The following is a 17,787-nucleotide window of genomic DNA, read 5'->3' on the forward strand; positions in this document are numbered from 1 at the left end:
AGTGATGCTCGGCCACCAGCTGGGAGGCTCCCCCATGTAGTCTTAGAGCATTTCCACACATCTGTCCTATAGATATCATACCTTTTACGTGGTGGCCCAAGGCTCTAAGAGTGAGTATTCCAAGACACCCTTGTGAAGCAATGCTTCTGAGCTTCAGTTATCTCTGTCGTATTATGTTGGTCAAGGAAGTCACTGAGGCCAGACCAGAGTCAAGGGGAAGGAAATTAGACTCTGCCTCTCAGAGGCATCAGAAAACTCATTTCCATCTTACTCAGCCACAAGTGGTAACGCTGATCTCTTGGTAATGTCTGCCTGGAGTGACATGAGAGATAAATGAGAAAGCTACACCCAGGCTCAGTGGGAACTAATGGGGTGATCCCCACTGTCGGCTGTGGGAGCTGGGGCATAAGTGCCCCACATTTGCCATCCCTGACTTAGAACTTTCATTCCCTCTCCATGAAGCTGTTCTCTTCCCATCAACAGTTCTTCTGACTGCATTTAACTATTGCCTGCCAGAGAGTTTTATAGGAAATTGTACTGTTTGCTGCCACTTTGCCAGAATGGTGGGGCCTTAGATCTGTGTTGAGGACTCATGTCTTTATCAGATGCCTTCTTCTTTCAGCCTTGTCCGTGGAGCCATTTCTGAAGACTTTGCCGACCAACCACTCTCTTATAGCTTTGTCAAGTCAGAGTTAAGCAAGGCCAACCAGGCGTATTGCACCCAATTATGGGTGCGACCATCAATAAATAGTGAAAAACACAAATGCTTGTGTTACTTCTATTACTACCAAGTAGACTAATATTGAAATGCACATTAGGAATTTGTGGAAGGAAGGAAGGAAGGCAGGCAAGCAGAAAAAGGGAAGAGAAGGGAAGGAGGGAGGGAGAGAGGGAGGAGAAGAGGAAGGGCAGGCAGGAGGAAAAAAGAAAGGAAGGAGGGAGAGAGGGAGGGAGAGAGGAAAGAAGGAACAAGCCAACCTGCTTTTTATTTTGGAAAGCCATATTTCACTCTTTTGTTCTGCAGAGTAAGATTCTGATATAATGAGATGAGCTAGACTGACACACGCGGGGAGCTAAGGCATGCCTGAACAGTTACCCCTCCACTTCTTTTGCTAGGTCACGAATGCCTGTAACCAAACCTGTAAGGGCTCCGACTTGTCCATTCCTCTCCCAGGTCCTGCTGAGATGACAGTGATGAACTAGAAACTTTATATTCGTTTCTGTGGCAACAAACATCACTGTCCTAGGGCCACTCCCTGAAACCTTTGCAAATGCCACTTTCCCATGAAGTCCAACCCCCGGGAGGTCACAGAGTATAGGCAGAAGCAGCAAGACCCAGCCCACAGGGCTCTCTGGCTCCACATACACACAAACAGCAGGTGAAACAAAGACAATTAACTAAATTGGTGTTTTCTCCAATTGTTTCTTCTCTTGTAAAGTTTACCGCTTGTGTGAAAATCTTACTTCCAGCTTCCGTTCCTCACCCAGGCAGCTTTATACCCAGAGTCTGGAAGTTGCCTGGATACGGAAAGATTGTACCTCACATTTCCCAAGCACTTTGTGCATCTTGTGGCTATCGATCTTTCTCAAGTACTAATTATGAGCATTTATTTCCAGAGCACGTCTCAAATGCTGATGGCGTGCAGTGTGTGTCAGTAACCAATGACTTGCCATTAATCAATAATCAGAGATCCAAAAACAAGAATGTGTGAACTATGGTACGGACCCAATTAACCTGAGATAGGAGAGAAGGGACTTTTTCCTGTAATGAAGTCACATCATGCTGTGGAGTACGCCCATAGGTCCCAGGGGGTCACTGAGGGACCGTGACATAGGACGGAGAGTGGATGCCTCACAGGGAACGGAATCCAAGGCTTGTCACACTCTGCATTCCCTCCTGCAGGGGCTACAGACACCCATAATGTGGTGAACCCCGATGGCCTAAAATGTCTTCAAGCTTAGAATCCTGGAGACCCCCACTCATAGACCAGGCCTAATTTTGAGCAAAGCAGATTCTGGAAGAACAATGACCTGAGCCTCAGCCCCTATCTTCTCTCAGTTTGTCTGTTGTCACGGCTACACCGTTTCTTCCCATCGTTCCTTGGATGGCAGTCCTGAGCACAAGACTTGGCCCCAGGCAGTCATGGGGCAGAGTCCTCCCTCTGTCTTGTCACCTCTAACAGGGGAAAACTGGGACGTGCCTCGTGAGATCGTTGTGAAGGTCAAATGAGGCCACGCTCGTAGCCTGGCACGTAGTGTGGGAAAAGCCCACTTCATAGCCTCATCGTCGTCATCCTCACCATCGGCTGAGTTGAGGTCGAGGGCAGCCCCTTGGTGTTAGCGACTCTGCCGGTTGTTACCTGTGCTCTGTAGCTGTAGAATGAGGCCCAGAGAGGTTAGTGACTAGTCTAAGTCCACACATTTGGTAAAAGCAGAAGCATGATTACAGTTCAGGGCTGGCCGATTCTCTCCCGGTGACACCGCCAACATCTTGTGGAAGGAACGCCGGGATATTTTCAGACGTGATGAAACCAAACTTCCCCTGGGTCTTCAGGCATATGAGAGACCAAACACTGAGAACGTGACAAGACACACTGAGACAGAGAGGTCGTTTTAGAACTGGAAAACTTAGCTTGCTCTTCTGAAACCTGTGCTGTCTTGGGAGGAGGAGACAGTTTAGCCTGGCTTTGGTTCTCACCTTGTCGTGGCAGTGGTGTTAGTTAAATTCTCGATGTGCAGGGATTGGCAGGTTGTCCGCCTGGGGGTGGGGCAGCAGCAGGCCTGACACTCTTACCTGCAGCCGGAGATGACTCCTCCCCCAGCCCCACCATGGTCATCACACTGCCACCTTCAGCTCCACTCCCCAGCCCCCCGTTGACCCACCCCTTGAAGAGGCAGAAAGCCAGAATCAATCATCCTCCAACCCACAGTGCAGCTCAGTGTCCTCTGCTGCTAATTGGCTGTGGGAGCTGTGTTCTGAGTAATCAGAATTGTTAGTTCTTCCCTAATGATCGCTGTCAGGAGACCACCTCCCGGACATTGTGCAATTAGGGAGCGGAGGAGCCAGCAGGACAGCACTGCCCATCTGCCCAGAGCCCCCGTGCAGTGATGAGAACTTGTTACGCAGGAGAGCCAAGTCCACTGGTCCTGCAGGACAGCACAGCCCCAAGGAGGAGCAAGGAGCCAGGTTTCCTTTCCCTCCTGGACTCCCGGCCACTTTCTCCTTCTCTTCATGGGGAAGCTTTCCCTTCGGTCAGGCCTGAAGGGAATACTCACTATTCCCATAGCACAGTCTGTGTTTTAAGAATTTACAATAGAATATACAGATGTCGTATTATAGTTGTACACCTGTTATTGACTGATGCTACCCCGATATATTTTATTAGAAAAAAATTTCTAGCTGGGAAAGATGGCTTCTTTTGAAATCAGAGGCCCACTCTCAAAGACAGCGGACCAGTCAGGGAAGACGGAGGCTACAGGGGAAGTCAAGAGGGTCCCAGTCCCACCCCCCACCCCCACAGAAGAGGACGGAGCCAAGGCCAGGGAGGGGAGGGTCTTGTCCAGTGGGGTGCTCGACACTGGACAGGAGGACTAGAGCCCACCCGAGTTGTTCCTGCTTTCCTTCCCTCACCCCAACTTCAAACAGTCTCTCTTTGCTGTGTCTCTGTGCTCCCTGTGAAGTCCTCCCTTCCCCAGGGCCTGGCTGTGGGCCAGGGGGAGACCTCTGCCACACCAACACCTTGTGGAGACATTGGTGACACAGTCATGGCCGTAACTGTGTGTGCAGGACCATCTCTCCAGGACCAGGACCAGGCAGAGCCTTTGTGTAAATCAGAATAAAAGCACCCCGCAGTGGGCAAACAAAGCCCTATGGGCTCTTGGCTGCAAGTAGTAGATGGCATCTTTGTGCAAAGAAAATGGTGTTCCTTCATCCAGGCAAACTCAGCCCATATCAGGACACATAGCTGGGCAAGCAGAGTAGGCACTGGATTTCATCCCCCACTCGACACATTATGCAGTGCACAAACCGCACAGCTGTATATGGTAGCCGTGAACGGGACCATAGGCTCTGAGAGCAGGGTCCCTGTCTTGTTCTCTCCCATCCCCCCAGGGCCTAGTGCCTGGCCCAGAGTAGGAACACAAAATTATTCAGTGAGTGAATTAATTAATTAATGCTTTAATTTCCAGTTCAAATTTATACTTTCAGAGAGGAACCCAGAAGGGCTAATCAAAGAAGCAGATCTCCAACAGTGGAAATTCAGATGTCACAAGTGTTTTGGGAGGTCAGTTCAGCCATAAATCTTTCCACACAGGAGCCTGCTGATTATGATCTGAACTCACATTCAAAATAGTTTCGTTATGTCCTTCTCTTAATATTTCAGCAAACTTCTACTGTGGACAGTCGTTAAACCTCAGGCCTGGAAGGCTGGTAACATGGTCTAACGGCTTCGTCACCTGGGAAGGGCCTTCTCGTCCTGTGTGTGCCAGAGTAGAGATGCCTTGCTCTGTGAAGGATAAGACCAGTAGGGACAGGGGACCTGAACAGCTCGAGAACAACTTCTGTAACAAAGCTTGGGCTTCAGCTAACGTTTTTTTGTTGTTGTTGTTGTTGTTTGTTTGGTTGGGTTTTTTTTGGTCACTTGAATGAAATTTTAATATTAAAAAGATAACACAAACTAAAAACTATGTAGTAAAGTGTTTTTAAAAATTGATAAAGTAACCCATGAAGAAAATCTATGTCAAGTACTTATAGTACCTGCAATGTAGTAAATGCTCAATAAAAGTGAACCCATAGATCTCTTAGGTCAATATTCACTTGAAATAGATTAACCCACACTTTAAAAAAATCTATGTCAGTACTTATAGTACCTGCAATGTAGTAAATGCTCAATAAAAGTGAACCCATAGATCTCTTAGGTCAATATTCACTTGAAAAAAATTAACCCACACTTTAAAATCAGACACAATCTGATACCGATGAGAAATTTTGCTATATAAAGGATCTTTTGTTTTTACAGATTTCCTTTTAATTGCATCAGTTCTTTGTTGGGAAGCGGGGACAACTCTAGCATTTTTCTGGCACCCACTATGGGCCAGAGATGGTGCCAGGTGCCTCATATTCATTGCTGCATGTATTCTTCCCTGCCAGCCTCAAAGGAAGATGTCTTCTGCCATTTCCCAGATGCAGAGCTCAGGATTGTGGGACCCCAAAGCCGTGTTCTTTCCCTTCTGTGGTGTTCAGAAGTTAACCCAGGTACGGGAAGTGTTGGTTCCATGGTGAATTCTGAGCCAAAATGGCCCATGGTGACCCCATGATCAATGCCAGCTTCTCTGTCCAGACCAGCTTTTCTTTGTCCCGAGATGAACAGAGGTGCCTTTCAGAGAACACTGTCACCAAACCCATTAGTATTTCAGCATCGCCAACAGGGAGGCAGCTGGGCCAGCAAACCGAGCGGGACTGTAGGGAACACAGATGCCCCTGGACGTTCCAGGTACCGCAACCTGCGCGCCTGAAAATGCAGAGCCCATCAAAATATGCCGTTTCCTCGTCTCTAATATGTCAAACAAAAATAATCATGTTTTATTCCCCATCTCCCAAACAGTCCTGTCAGGCCGTAAATTTCTCAAGTTCACTGGGACATTCCTGAGTTGTCAGCTAGTCCCAGGAGTGTGTTTTTGTCACTCTGACGTGACTGTCCTATACGGTTTCCTGTGCGGCCTGCTGCACTGCCCACAGTTCTCCACCAGTAACCCCGAGTGGAGTCCCTGTGCTCTGACTTTTTGAACTGCTAGGAGATCAAGGGCGCCTGCTGCCTGACTCACGTCTGAGTGGTCCCTGAAATCAGGGGCATGGGTGTTTCCTCCAATGGTGTCAGACAAAATGCCCTTTCTCCCTGGGGAGCCCATCCTGGTCCCACAAAAGCAGATATGGCCCTGCTGATCTGCAGGTGCCTTTTGCCTTTGAGCAAGCAGTGACATTTGTTGGAACCACCATGCTATTCCTCAGCTCCACCGTCAGCTTCAGCACGTGACTGAGTGCACCAAGGGGCCCTCGTCCCAGCCTGTGGACACTCAGCCTTTATGTACATATTGAGTGTTGTGCTGTGAAAAGGTTATACTCAGCCATATCTGTCTTCCTCCTGCCCTCTGCAGGGTCCCATGGCCTTCATCATGAGTCATTTGTGTGGACTTGTTCTTAGAGGGGAAGAAAATGTGCTGTGTCTCTAACTTGCTGGTGTCACCCACAGGCAGGGTCATGGCCACCTGGTAGAAGGCATGCCAAGAGGGCAGTTGAAGAGCTCAGCAAACTAGGCATCCCACATGCACAGCTGCCTGGCCTGGGGTCATGCAAGAGGGCACGTGTAGAGAGCAGGCAAGGCATCTAGGACTGGCTACAGAATTTGTAGGGCCCACGGCAAAATGAAGACAAAGGACCCCAGACGGGGGAACAGAAGTCAGTCTCGCCCTTCATGGGCTCACTGCCCCAGCCCACCATAGAGAAGCATCCCTGGGGGCTTGCAACTCCTGCAGCAGGAGGCGTTCAGAACCTGACTTGCATATGAGTGAGGGGCCCGCACCGTACGCACAGTGGTGCTGTCAGCCTAGGACAGGGACAGCCGTCATCATGCCCCACCCTCAGATGCCTGGTGTTGTAGGTCCAAACATTACCCTGCCCGTGCACCCACCCAGGCCCCTGCCAGAGGTGGAGAGCAACAACAATGCAGACCCCTCCCACATCTTGACCCCCTGACTGCCTAAGGTGGAGGGCAGCAGCAGGGGTGAGTAGGGGGAAGCTGCCCAGGGTACTAGGGTGTGGAAAGCAGGCCTCAGAGAGCCATGCAGGACAGGCGAGGATGCGGCCTGAGTTGAGGCTCCAACCTGCAGGCACAAATTTCAATATCCTGTCAGACTTCCCTTACAAAACACAGATCCAAAGGTGATTATGAAGAATTTCAAGACAATAGCCCCAGAGCATTAAACCCTAAGCACAGGGTCCCTCTGAGTGTTTATCAGGTGTTTTCTTGTTATTATAATAGAAACAATGATCTTTTTCAAACTTCTGTATCCTAGTCAGAAGAATTCTATGAGATTTTAGGTGCCCTATTTTTTCCATATCACTAAAAAATTGCAAGAACAATACGAAGAATTTCACATATCCTTCACCCAAAGATTCCATTCAAGTTTTGCCAACTGTCCTCATAGAAATTATACTTGTCACCTGTCCTCACCCACATCAATTCATAACAGTTCTTCGGTCCTTTGCATCCTCAACATTTTTAAGGTTATAGGCTGGTGATTTTAATGATGCCCCTGACTTGGGTTTCTCTGATGTTTCTTCTTGAGTACACTGAGGTTATGAATTTTTGGCGAGACTATAACTGAAGCTATGCTGAGCTTTTCTCTCTGTGTCCCATCAAGTAAGAATTGCTGTCAACCTGTCCCCTCCTGGCAGTGTTAACTTTGATCACTTGAACACGGTAATGTCTGCCAGCTTCCTCCACTGGAAAGTTGCTCCATGTTCCTTTAAAATTAATGTGTTTTGTGATAAGGTACTTTGAAACTATGTAAATATCCCGTTATTCTAACTTTCACCCACTAGTTTTAGTATTCATCTATTTTTTTTATTCCTGAATTAATTAGTACTATAGTGATGGCCTAATGAAATTTGTCAATCATTTCTTCTACATTCATTAGTTGAAAATTTACTGTAAGGAAGAGTTTTCTCTTTTCCCATTTATTTGCTCCTTTTTAAAAGTCACTGTGGATTTGTGGATTTTTGTTTATGCAATAGGACATTACCTGTTACTATCATTATTCTCATGCTCAGAACATACCAGATTTGGCCAATGGGCACTTCTTCAAACTGGCTTCTGTGTCCTTTGATATGGTCCATGATTCTTCAAGTGCTTCTTTATTTTCTGGCACAATAAGATGCTCTGTCCTATTCTTAGGCTTTCCCTGCCCCTTCTTGGAATAAGTCATTACTTCAAAGAGCATTGGTTCCCTTCATGGCGAATTGCATTTAGAAACCAAGACGTAAGAATTAAATGTGTTCCTTGCTGTTGGGGTTTTGCTGCTCCCGGATCCTCTCAGAGAAGCACTATAGGACATATATGTATGTGTAGACATACATATGGATTTTGAAAACCATGAGTTCACATCAATACCTCGAATGCTAACCCACCACGGGGTTCATTCTGGCTTCCCCTCTTTTCGTATTTGTAACTCTCTTCTTTGGTGAGAAACCTAGTTCCCCTTATCTTCAATACATTTATTGATTGCTAGGTCCCCCCGTGTGTAAAATAATCTCCTCACCCCCACCAGGCTGCTGCCCCGCTCAGCCACCTCCCAAGTGGGTCTTAATCCCACCTCGCCATCACCCAGCTAGTGCCTCCTAGGCCACCATCCCGTCGGTCCTCTTCCTTGTTGAGGGCCTGACCCTCCCTTGGCCATGACCATGCTCTGCTGCCTTCCTCTTAACTATGAAGTTCTGAAGATAAAAACATTGTTAGAATTTTTCTCTGCTTGGAATAAAAAAGCAGAAGTCATTTTGAAATGTTGAGAGTTGAGGTAGTAAGTGTACTTGTCACAAATCAAAGATAATTTTGTTTTAGTTAATAGAACTTGCTTAGAATGATATTTTTTGATTTTTAATATTGTCTAATTCTGCTACTATAACTAAGATTGGACCAGTACTAGCTACAGAATGATTTCTGCCTGGGTTTTAGGTAGAAATGTGTCAAAGAGAGTAAAGCTGCCTCAGGGGAACAGGACCAGTCAAAAACAGGCTTGTTCTGATCAATGTAAACTAGAGATCAGGTGACTCTTTATAGGTTGGAGACCCACACCAGGGTGGGCCGCCTACAGCAAAGTGTTGCTGACTCAGAAGGTACCTCACATTCGACTCAGTCTTTTTATTTCTTTTATCAGAGGTGGTCCAAAAGAGTTCAGTCACTGACCTTGTATTTATCACCAGCCACATCTATATACTGGGGAAAGTACTGTTCTGGAGAGGCCCCTCCTCTGAGCTTTAAGGTAGAAGATAGGGCCATAGGTTAATGGTGACAACTCTGTCTTTGTCTCTTTTTTCTCCACTGTACTCCATTAATAGATTTCTCTTTACCGTTTAAGTTCCTGGTGATGAAAGAGTTTAAAATTGCTTTAAACATGGAAGTGGACTCAGGAAAATTAAAATAGTCCATCCGGCCCTGACCCCGGCCCTTCCTGAGTCTCCTCTGCTGCGGGAACTGTTCTCATCCACTCTCCAAAGGGCTAACTGGTGGCAAGTTGAAATAATATCCCTGTATTTATCTCAAAGTGGTTTTTAATTGTTGGATTCTATTTTTAAAAATCATAATCTGACTTCTGCCTCTGGCAATAGAGCAGATAAATATTTTCTAAATCTTTTTAAGCGCTGATGTACTGGTAAGAAAATAAAGAATACTTAAGAGGCTAAAAAAGCAAGAGAAATCGAGAACCCAGCGGAATAAAATGGCCGTGAAGCTGCCTTGACCTTGAGGCCTTTGCCAAACTGGGTGAATTTCAGCTTTGGTTTGCACACCCTGCATAATTCAAAGTACCAAGGACAAATCCCAGGGTCTTCCCGTGGTGGAAATATTTTGGGGAAAATCCCCTCGATGTAAACCTGGGACCCCAAAGGTTATATCTGCCGTGGAAGGGTGAACAAGAAAGACACCCACCCAGTCTCAAGGGTGTTGCAGGACAATGTGCTCATCTCAAATCCTGGCACTGAGTAGAGAGATAGAAAGTCCCCTGAAGATGTATGCCGATCTCCACATGGAATGGTAGCTCAGATGCAAACCACCTGGATAGTCTGAGAAACTCCAAACATGAAATTTGGTTTCACCCAGATTCTGATGGAGTCCTTGGATGCCTGACACGATCAAGACAAGCCCATCTTCAAACTGTGCCTCGGAAAGTTCTCACAGATAAATTTCCAGGAAATGTGAGGTCATTTTAAAAAGTCTCAAAGCACCACGAGGAAAAGCACCATGTAAGATCTAGCAGAATCTATAAATAGCAATATGACATGGAATATAAAATATGTATGTTTAATATTTTTTCAAGAATGAAAATATGATTGAAAATCAAGAGGTTTTACAAATGGCCAAAGATCTTTGTAAAAGACTATATGGAACTTCTAGAAATAAAAATGCAAAGTTAAAAACCCAGTGGAAGAGCATAAAAGTAGATTAGAAAAAGCTGGAGAGGGAATTCAGGAGCCGGAAGATGAAGCTGAAAAAAATTACACAGAATGCAACACAGAGAAACCAAACACAGGAAATGTGAAAGAGATGAGAGATATTGAGATAGAATGAGAATGTATAACATATGTCTAATCAGGAGAGAATAACGGAGCAGAGGTAATATTTAAAGGAAGATGGCTGTGAGTTTTCCCAAACGGATGAAAGACAAGAATCCTCACTTCCAGGAAACCCGATGAACTACAAGCAGAAAAAATGTGATGAAATATGCATATTTACAACATAGAGAAACTGCAGAAAACCAGAGATTAGCTTAAAATTCTCCAAAGAGAAAAAAGATGGATTACCTACAAAGGAAAGGAATGAAAAGGCTGTCAGCTGCATCTCAACAAGAGAAGCCAAGGAGCAGGGAATACAATGTTGATTGAGCTGAGGAAAATCTGTGAACGTGGACTTAATTACACAGCATAAATAACTCTTTAGAATGAGGATAAAATCGATATTTTTAGACATAACTAAGAGAATTTGAGGCATATGAAGGAATTGTGGGGAATAAAGATAGAATTAATATACACTACTATCAGGTGTTTAGGTCAGGAAAGGAGTCATTGCGGTTCATATGTTCTAAGGTTTTCATGTGGAGGGTAAAAGTATTGGTTAACTTTAGACTCTGAGTTAATTATACAGTTTTAAATTTATGGAGTAAACAGAAGAATAAAAAGAGTATATTTATTGTGTATATGAGTGGGAAAAAAAGATGAAATAGTTCAAAATAAGGAAACAAAAGTGACAAAAAAGGCCAAAGAAAGAGCTAATAAACAATTTGTTATAGACTATATAAATGAATAATGGTATGTGTATACAATGGACACTATAAGTGAAGAATGAATCACAGGTATATGTAGAGAGATGGATGAAATAAAACATAGGGCAAGAGAAAAAGAAGTTAAGTCTTGGTAGATATAGTATAATTCCTCTTTATTTATAGAAAGTTCAAAAACATGTAAAACAGAAAACATATTGAGTAGAAATACAAAGATGAGCTCAAACTATAAAGAAAAGCAAAAGAATAATAAACAAAATTCGGGATAGTGCTTACCTCTGAGTGGAAATGAGGAAATGGAATTGTAGACAGGAACATAGAAAATTCTAATGAAATGGTTCTTTTTCTTTAAATGGGTAGATGAATCCATAATTGTTCCTTGCACTGTAATGCTTATACTGTCCATGAAGTGTATAAGTATTCTTGTATATCTACTCACTACTCAACAAGAATAATTTATAGTTATTTGAATTTATTTTTACGTGGTGTGAAATAGGGTTCTAATGTCATTTCATTCCAGGTAGAAAGCTAGTCATTTATCAAATGACTGTCATTTTCCCAATGCAGTGGTCGCTCTTATCGTACATCAAATTTTCACATATACTGGGATTTATTTCTGGATCTTCTCTTTTTTACTGTCGAATCTACATTGATTTGTCTATTCCTCAGTCAATGTCTTATTGATGTGACCATAGCAGCTTTCTGGTTTGATGATCTGATATCTGGTAAGGCACATCCCCCTTCACTGTTCTTTTTCTTATTTTTCTTGGTTATCTAGGGGCCCTTATTCTTCCAAATGAACTTCTTAAGATCATTTTATCCAATTCTGGAAGGATTTTCTTAAATTTATAAATTTATGGTAATGTCTCCTCACCCAAGAATAAGAAATGACTTTGCATTTGTTCAGATCTTATTTTATGACCTTCAATAAGGTTTTATAGTCTTTTTCATATTGGTCCTGTGGCTTCCTTGTTAGATTTATTCATAAATATTTTATAGTTTTTATCATTATTATGAATAGAATATTTCCCCCTTTCCCGTTTCTAACTATTTATTGCTAATGAAGAGAAGAATGATTAATTTTGGCATATTTATCATCTATCCAACCACCTCACCATAATTCTCTTACAATTTTAACATTTTTTCACTAGTCTCTTCGTTTTCTAAGTTTATAGATACACAGTCAGTAAAAAGATATAGTTGTTAGTTGCCTTTTCTAAATTTTTACTGATTATTTTGTTTTCTTATTACTTATACTTCCTTTTTAAATAAAAATGGCGATGACAAGTATTCCTGTCTGGCTCCTGATTTAACTGAAACCGTGGCTAGCCGTTTAAGATGATATATTTAAAGAGTTTTCCTCCTTTTCTTTTCCCTTAACATTTTAATTTGGAATGACTACTGTATTTCAAGACTTTTTATTTCTATTTTTGCTCTGGGCTTTTGCTCTGCTTGATCTCGGAGGCCACTAATTTGAGTCTCAATGGTGACTATTCTTTCCTTACATTCCTCTGATGTTTCTCTTTGATTCAAAACTCATGGTTTTCTTGAAAACCCTCTTTTTGCTATACTCACTTCTCCTGGACTTTTGATACCTTGTCTCTGTGGACACCATCATCATTCTCCAGCAGCTCTAGTTCTGGTGGTCCTTTCCCTCTCTGGAGGCTGAACCCTCTCATGTATGTGGTTATTTTCCTCTGCCTGCTCAATGGGGGTTATGTTCTGACACGGAAGTACCTTACGGCAGTCATGTCCCACAAATAGTGCCTGATAGGGGGATGACTGACCCCGAGGGCCTGGAACAGAGAGGTTGTCAGGCCCCTGTAGAGACACCCGGAGGAAACCTCCTACTCTGGTTAGCGTGTGCTCTTCTGGTCTTTAGGAGTAGAGCAGACCCAGCCCATCCATGTAGCCAAGAAAGCCAGCCTCCCTTGAGCCTGAGGCCCAGCTGCCAGAGTTCTCAGCAGCTACATAGCTCAGGTAAGACAGGGGTTGGGAGTTGAGAGTAGAAGAAAGGGAGTATCTATTTGATACTGTGACTAAGCTTCCTTTTGATGTTATCTAGCGCATCTTTTTATGGCTGCTAATCTCATTAAGAGAAAAGGGCAGGTCTTTGAGAAAAGAAATTTATACCCTTCTGATTAGAAAATAATAAATTTTTCTGTGCTAATATAAGGTATTGTAATTGAGCTCCCTTTTTTTTTTTTCTTTAAAAGACTAATCAAGGAGAAGAGTGTGTTATTCTTTCTGGATGTGAGACAAATCTAGACAAGTGATCTACCAAACCAAGATGTTGACCTAGGGGCAACAGCACTTGTACAGCAGACGAAGGGCCTAGAGGAAGGTCGCACCTCCTCGGTGCTCATGAGTCTGGAGTACAAAGTGACGGGGAGCATCACAGTGGCTCACGCTGAGTGTCTCCACAATAATCCTTGAAATAATTGGAGGCAGCCCGAAATGTCATGGCCTTGAATCATTAGCTGGTGGAGAAGCAGGAAAGAACCTGCGTAATAAGGAATCAGCAAGAGAGTGAAGACCCTCGAGAGCAGCAACACCTGGCCCTGCAGCTCAGAGATGCAGGGAGCCCCAAGGAGCTAGAGAAAGTGACAAGGGAGTTTGGTCCCAAGAAGAAAATGACAGCTCTGGTGAAAAAGAATGAAACAGATGCAAACTGAAGAGGCTTTAGGCAAAGAGAGAGAACTTGAGGATAGGAATGTTTTTGGAAGAAGTGCTCTAAAACAAAACCATTTTGTAAAAGACACTTTCCCAAAGGCAAAAATCCTATCACGCTTCACATTTTTATGCAGCTTTTCTTTCCAAGAAGGTTTCTGAAATAACCCTTCAGAAGCCAGCTGAGATTACTTGCTAAGGCAAATAGAGGTAAAAAGAGAACACAGTGTTGTTCTATTATGGCTGGAAAACACACAAGCTAGAATTGCAGGCTTTTATACACATCCTAACATCACAGGTGTGAGGTTATTTTTCCATCTTGTGAAATCTGTATACAATCCCTTCTTGTTACTGATAAGGAAACTGAGGCTCATATGTGAAAGAGACTTGCTTTTGGCAGAACTCAGAAGGAACCCAGGTCTCTGGTCTCCCACCCTGAGGCTTACCACAATCTCCACTCTTTCTCGGTGTGTTCCCATGTCTGTTTCTTTAAAACCATTGGTTTCCGATTACTCAGACCTCTAGCGTGCAATCTTGGGTCTCCGCAGTGTCTTCATCAGAGTCACTCTTGCACCTGGCATCTTCCATAGCCCGCTCTGTGCCAGGCCCCTCGACCTAAGAAGTAGAACCTGGTCCTCGCCCGGAAACCACAGATACCACTCATCCCCAGCCCTGGAGCTGAGGGACTGTGAAGTCCAGCCGCTGTGAGCTCTGCACCCAGGGCCTGCTATTCTGTCTGAGGAGCCAAAGGAACAGGAAATCCCCACTTTGCAGAAACAAGTGCCGAGTGCTGTCAGGCAGCTGGAAAAACGTCCAGGCCATCAGCCTAGGAGCCTGGTTTAGGTGGAGTATGCCTGTGGGTGGGCTCGGGGAGTTAGCTCTAGAAATCATGAGTCAGGTAGCTGCACTGTCATCACATAGTGTAGAGGGGGAGGTGGCATAGCAGTGCAAAGGGCTCTTAGAAAGAAGAGAAACACGAGGGCCTGACCATGGTAAGCCGGCCCAAGGCACCTGTGGGCACCAGGGCCCACGCCCTGGGCTGCCTTTGAAAGTGGACCCTGGGCTCACCTGGCAGGTCAGGACCCTGGTGACTACCCGACACCTCCTCGAGGTATTGAGTAGAGCCTGCAGAGTTTGGGCTGCAGGTCAGTTGTGGTCACTTTGCCTTGAGAATATGATTTCAGAAGCCTTCAACTTGGAAGCTGGGCAGAGTCTACTTGGATCAAGCAAATCCCCCATGTAGAGGACACTGCAAAAGAAGCATTGCCTTGAGATATTGTGAATTGTTCTATTTTGAGTCTGCCTTCTAAAACCAGTCACTACTTCCAATATAAACGTGACCTCTTCATGATGGCAGGCCCCCTGAAGACCGTGACCAGCCCACACTGTGTACATTTATTGAGTCTGCCTTCTAAAACCAGTCACTGCTTCCAGTATAAACACGCTCACCTTTTCATGATGGCAGGCCTCCTGAAGACCGTGACCAGCCCACACTGTGTACATTTGTGTCAGCAAAACCAAATGGCTTACCTTTCAGTCTGATTGATTCAACACAGCACTAATTCTGAATGTCTGAATTGAGCACTTACTGTGTGCCCAGCTCTTGATGTGAGTTACCTCTTTTAATCCTCAAAACAATCCTGTAAGCAACAAACCATTGTTATTCTCATTTTTATATTAGAGGGAAAGGAGGGTAGGGGACTTGTCTGGGTCACGAATCTAAACGAGGGCTAGGAGCACAGGGCTGAATCAGTACCGGGGTCTAACTGGTTACTTGAAACCCAGCCATGTTTACGTGAGCCCCAGGGTGCGTTCTGATGCAGCACTCATGATGGAGAAGCAGCACTGTGTCATTAGATCACACAGAGGCTGACTCCACCTAGCGCCTTTGCCACATGAGCGTTCTCATCTGTCTCAGCAAAGCTGGGCTTGGTGGTTTGGGGCTTCCAAGGAAGGAAATGCCTTGGGTAGGGGGAAAGGGTGACAGTCTTGGCTGCCTACTCATATGCCTACTCAGTGACTTCTGTCACTGTCGGCACTTGTAGTATTGGGAAAATTATCCAAAACTTGGGAATAAGGCAAAAGGAGGGTGGCAAGGCCTCCCAGCATCATATTGAATCATTGTTGAATAGACCCACCCAAGGATCATGCTAGTGGGTTGCATCTTTGTCCACTGTTTACTGCTCATTCTTTCTGGTAGAAAACTAACCCCAAAAGTTATGGTCTTCCTTCCCTGGAGGTCACTAACCAGCTGTGTGCCTTACCTAACCATCTCATCCACCTGCTTCTTCCAACGCCCATGTACCTCTTCCACTTCTCCAAAGCAGCTTTACCCTCCCGCAGGTTCCCTCATTAATGAGTCAAATCTTTAACTCATGCTCACTCTATATTATTCTCACGAGAGTCATGGCTTTAAGTTTTCAAAAAAGATATTTTGTTATTTGTGTTCATCTGCAACCAGAAATAAGCACCTCCAAAAACCCAGGGACATCAGACAGTATTCAGAAAGCTCATTTGTGCTCTGGTTAAATACAGACTCCTTAAGCAGAATTGAGAGCCAACCGACAGCTTAAAGGTCTTTCTTCCTCTCCATGTTCCAGGCACTTCTAACCTTGACTTAGTGGTTTCTTTGGAAGCCAGTTTGTCAGACCTCGGCTTAGGATCTGTGAGCACTACACATGACAAGTTATGGTACCTTTCAGCAATGGGTAATGGTATGTTTCTGTTAAGCTTTGGGACCTGGAGAATTTGGTCATGATGGAGGTCATAATTCTGAGACTTTCAGAGCTAGTCATAATTCTGCTTTCATAAAGTACACAGTTGCCTCGGTTTGAGCTCTGCTCTGTGGTCACCGAGAGGACATCACATCTCCCCAGTAGTCACCTGAACAATTTCAGGAAAAAAGGCAGGAGTGGGGGCATGGAGGCATTGAAGCTGAGAGACACTGTAATGGAGGGAGGGACGGCCAGGTGTCTGTCCATGACAAGGTGTGAGTTCAGGCCTGTGATGTTCAAAGATCCAAGAAAGGCTTCCTTCTGTCACACGGTAAACCTCCAGCCCTCAGAGAAGTTGCTTAATTGGCCTCTGAGCTGCAGGTTCTTGATGTGTGTGAACAGCAGAGATCCGATAGGCCAGGTGTGCCGATGTTGGCTGTATCCTGATGTTGGAGAAGTTCAGACTGTGGACATCTGGCCCCTCCCGGCATCAGGCAGGAACCACGTGCCCGGCCAAGCAGATGATCTCAAATCTGTGGGATATGAAGTGAGACTGATCCAAATCGGTCTCACTACAGCCTACAGCCTACTTGCTATCTGACCATAAGCAAGTCAATCCTTGACCCATATTTCCATATATACATGCCTCAGAGCAAGAACTGTTAGGAGGATCAAATGGGGATTAGGTGAGCTCACATATCTAAGAGGTGGGCATGGTGCCCAGCCCTGGCACGCTGCGGTAAGCAGCAGCTACTTTAAGCACTGCCCTCTCTGGCCGGGTACTAGGATTGCACATCTTCTTGGGAAGAACTGCAGATTTTCCTCCCAACGCATTAGTGTGAGTGAGATTTTACAGGGCAGAGGTGGACCTGGAGCAGCCCCAGCACCCAGGGCACCCAGAGGGTGTGGAGGTTCCCACCGAGGTGGCCAGTGATGAGAGCCCACGGGGGCTGCTCTTCTCCCCACCAGCAGCCCAGGAAGTGCCAAGAGACTTCTGGCCTATAGGAGTGTTTGAGGACGGGATTGCCCTCCAACTCTCGGTTCCCAAGGGCTGACTAAAGGCTCCAAGGAACCAGAGTCACCCCCACTCTCCCTGGAGAACAGTGGGGCAATGCAGCAACTCTGCCTCTGCGGTCACGGCTCCTTACAGACTGGGTCTGCCCAGCAAGGTCTGCCTCGGAGCAGGGCTTTGTAGGCCAGGCCTCTTTCTATGCCAGCCCTTTGCTCTGCACATGGGCTCTAGGGCCCTGGGCTACTCTGCTCTCCCCTGCCCTGGTGCTGTGCCCCTCACTTTCAGATCTCAGGTCAAATCTCCCTCCAACAAGGCTTCTCTGTCCGCCAGGTGAGAGCTGAC

General features: G+C 45.3%; 1 protein-coding gene across 1 annotated transcript in view; it reads left to right on the plus strand.

Moving 5' to 3' along the window:
* FSTL4 (follistatin like 4) overlaps positions 1 to 17,787 on the plus strand; it is a 353,779-nt gene that overhangs the window by 150,415 nt on the left and 185,577 nt on the right. The window lies entirely within an intron of this gene.

The sequence above is a fragment of the Pteropus alecto genome, unplaced genomic scaffold (assembly GCF_000325575.1).
Source record: "Pteropus alecto unplaced genomic scaffold, ASM32557v1 scaffold78, whole genome shotgun sequence".
Lineage (NCBI taxonomy): Eukaryota > Metazoa > Chordata > Mammalia > Chiroptera > Pteropodidae > Pteropus > Pteropus alecto.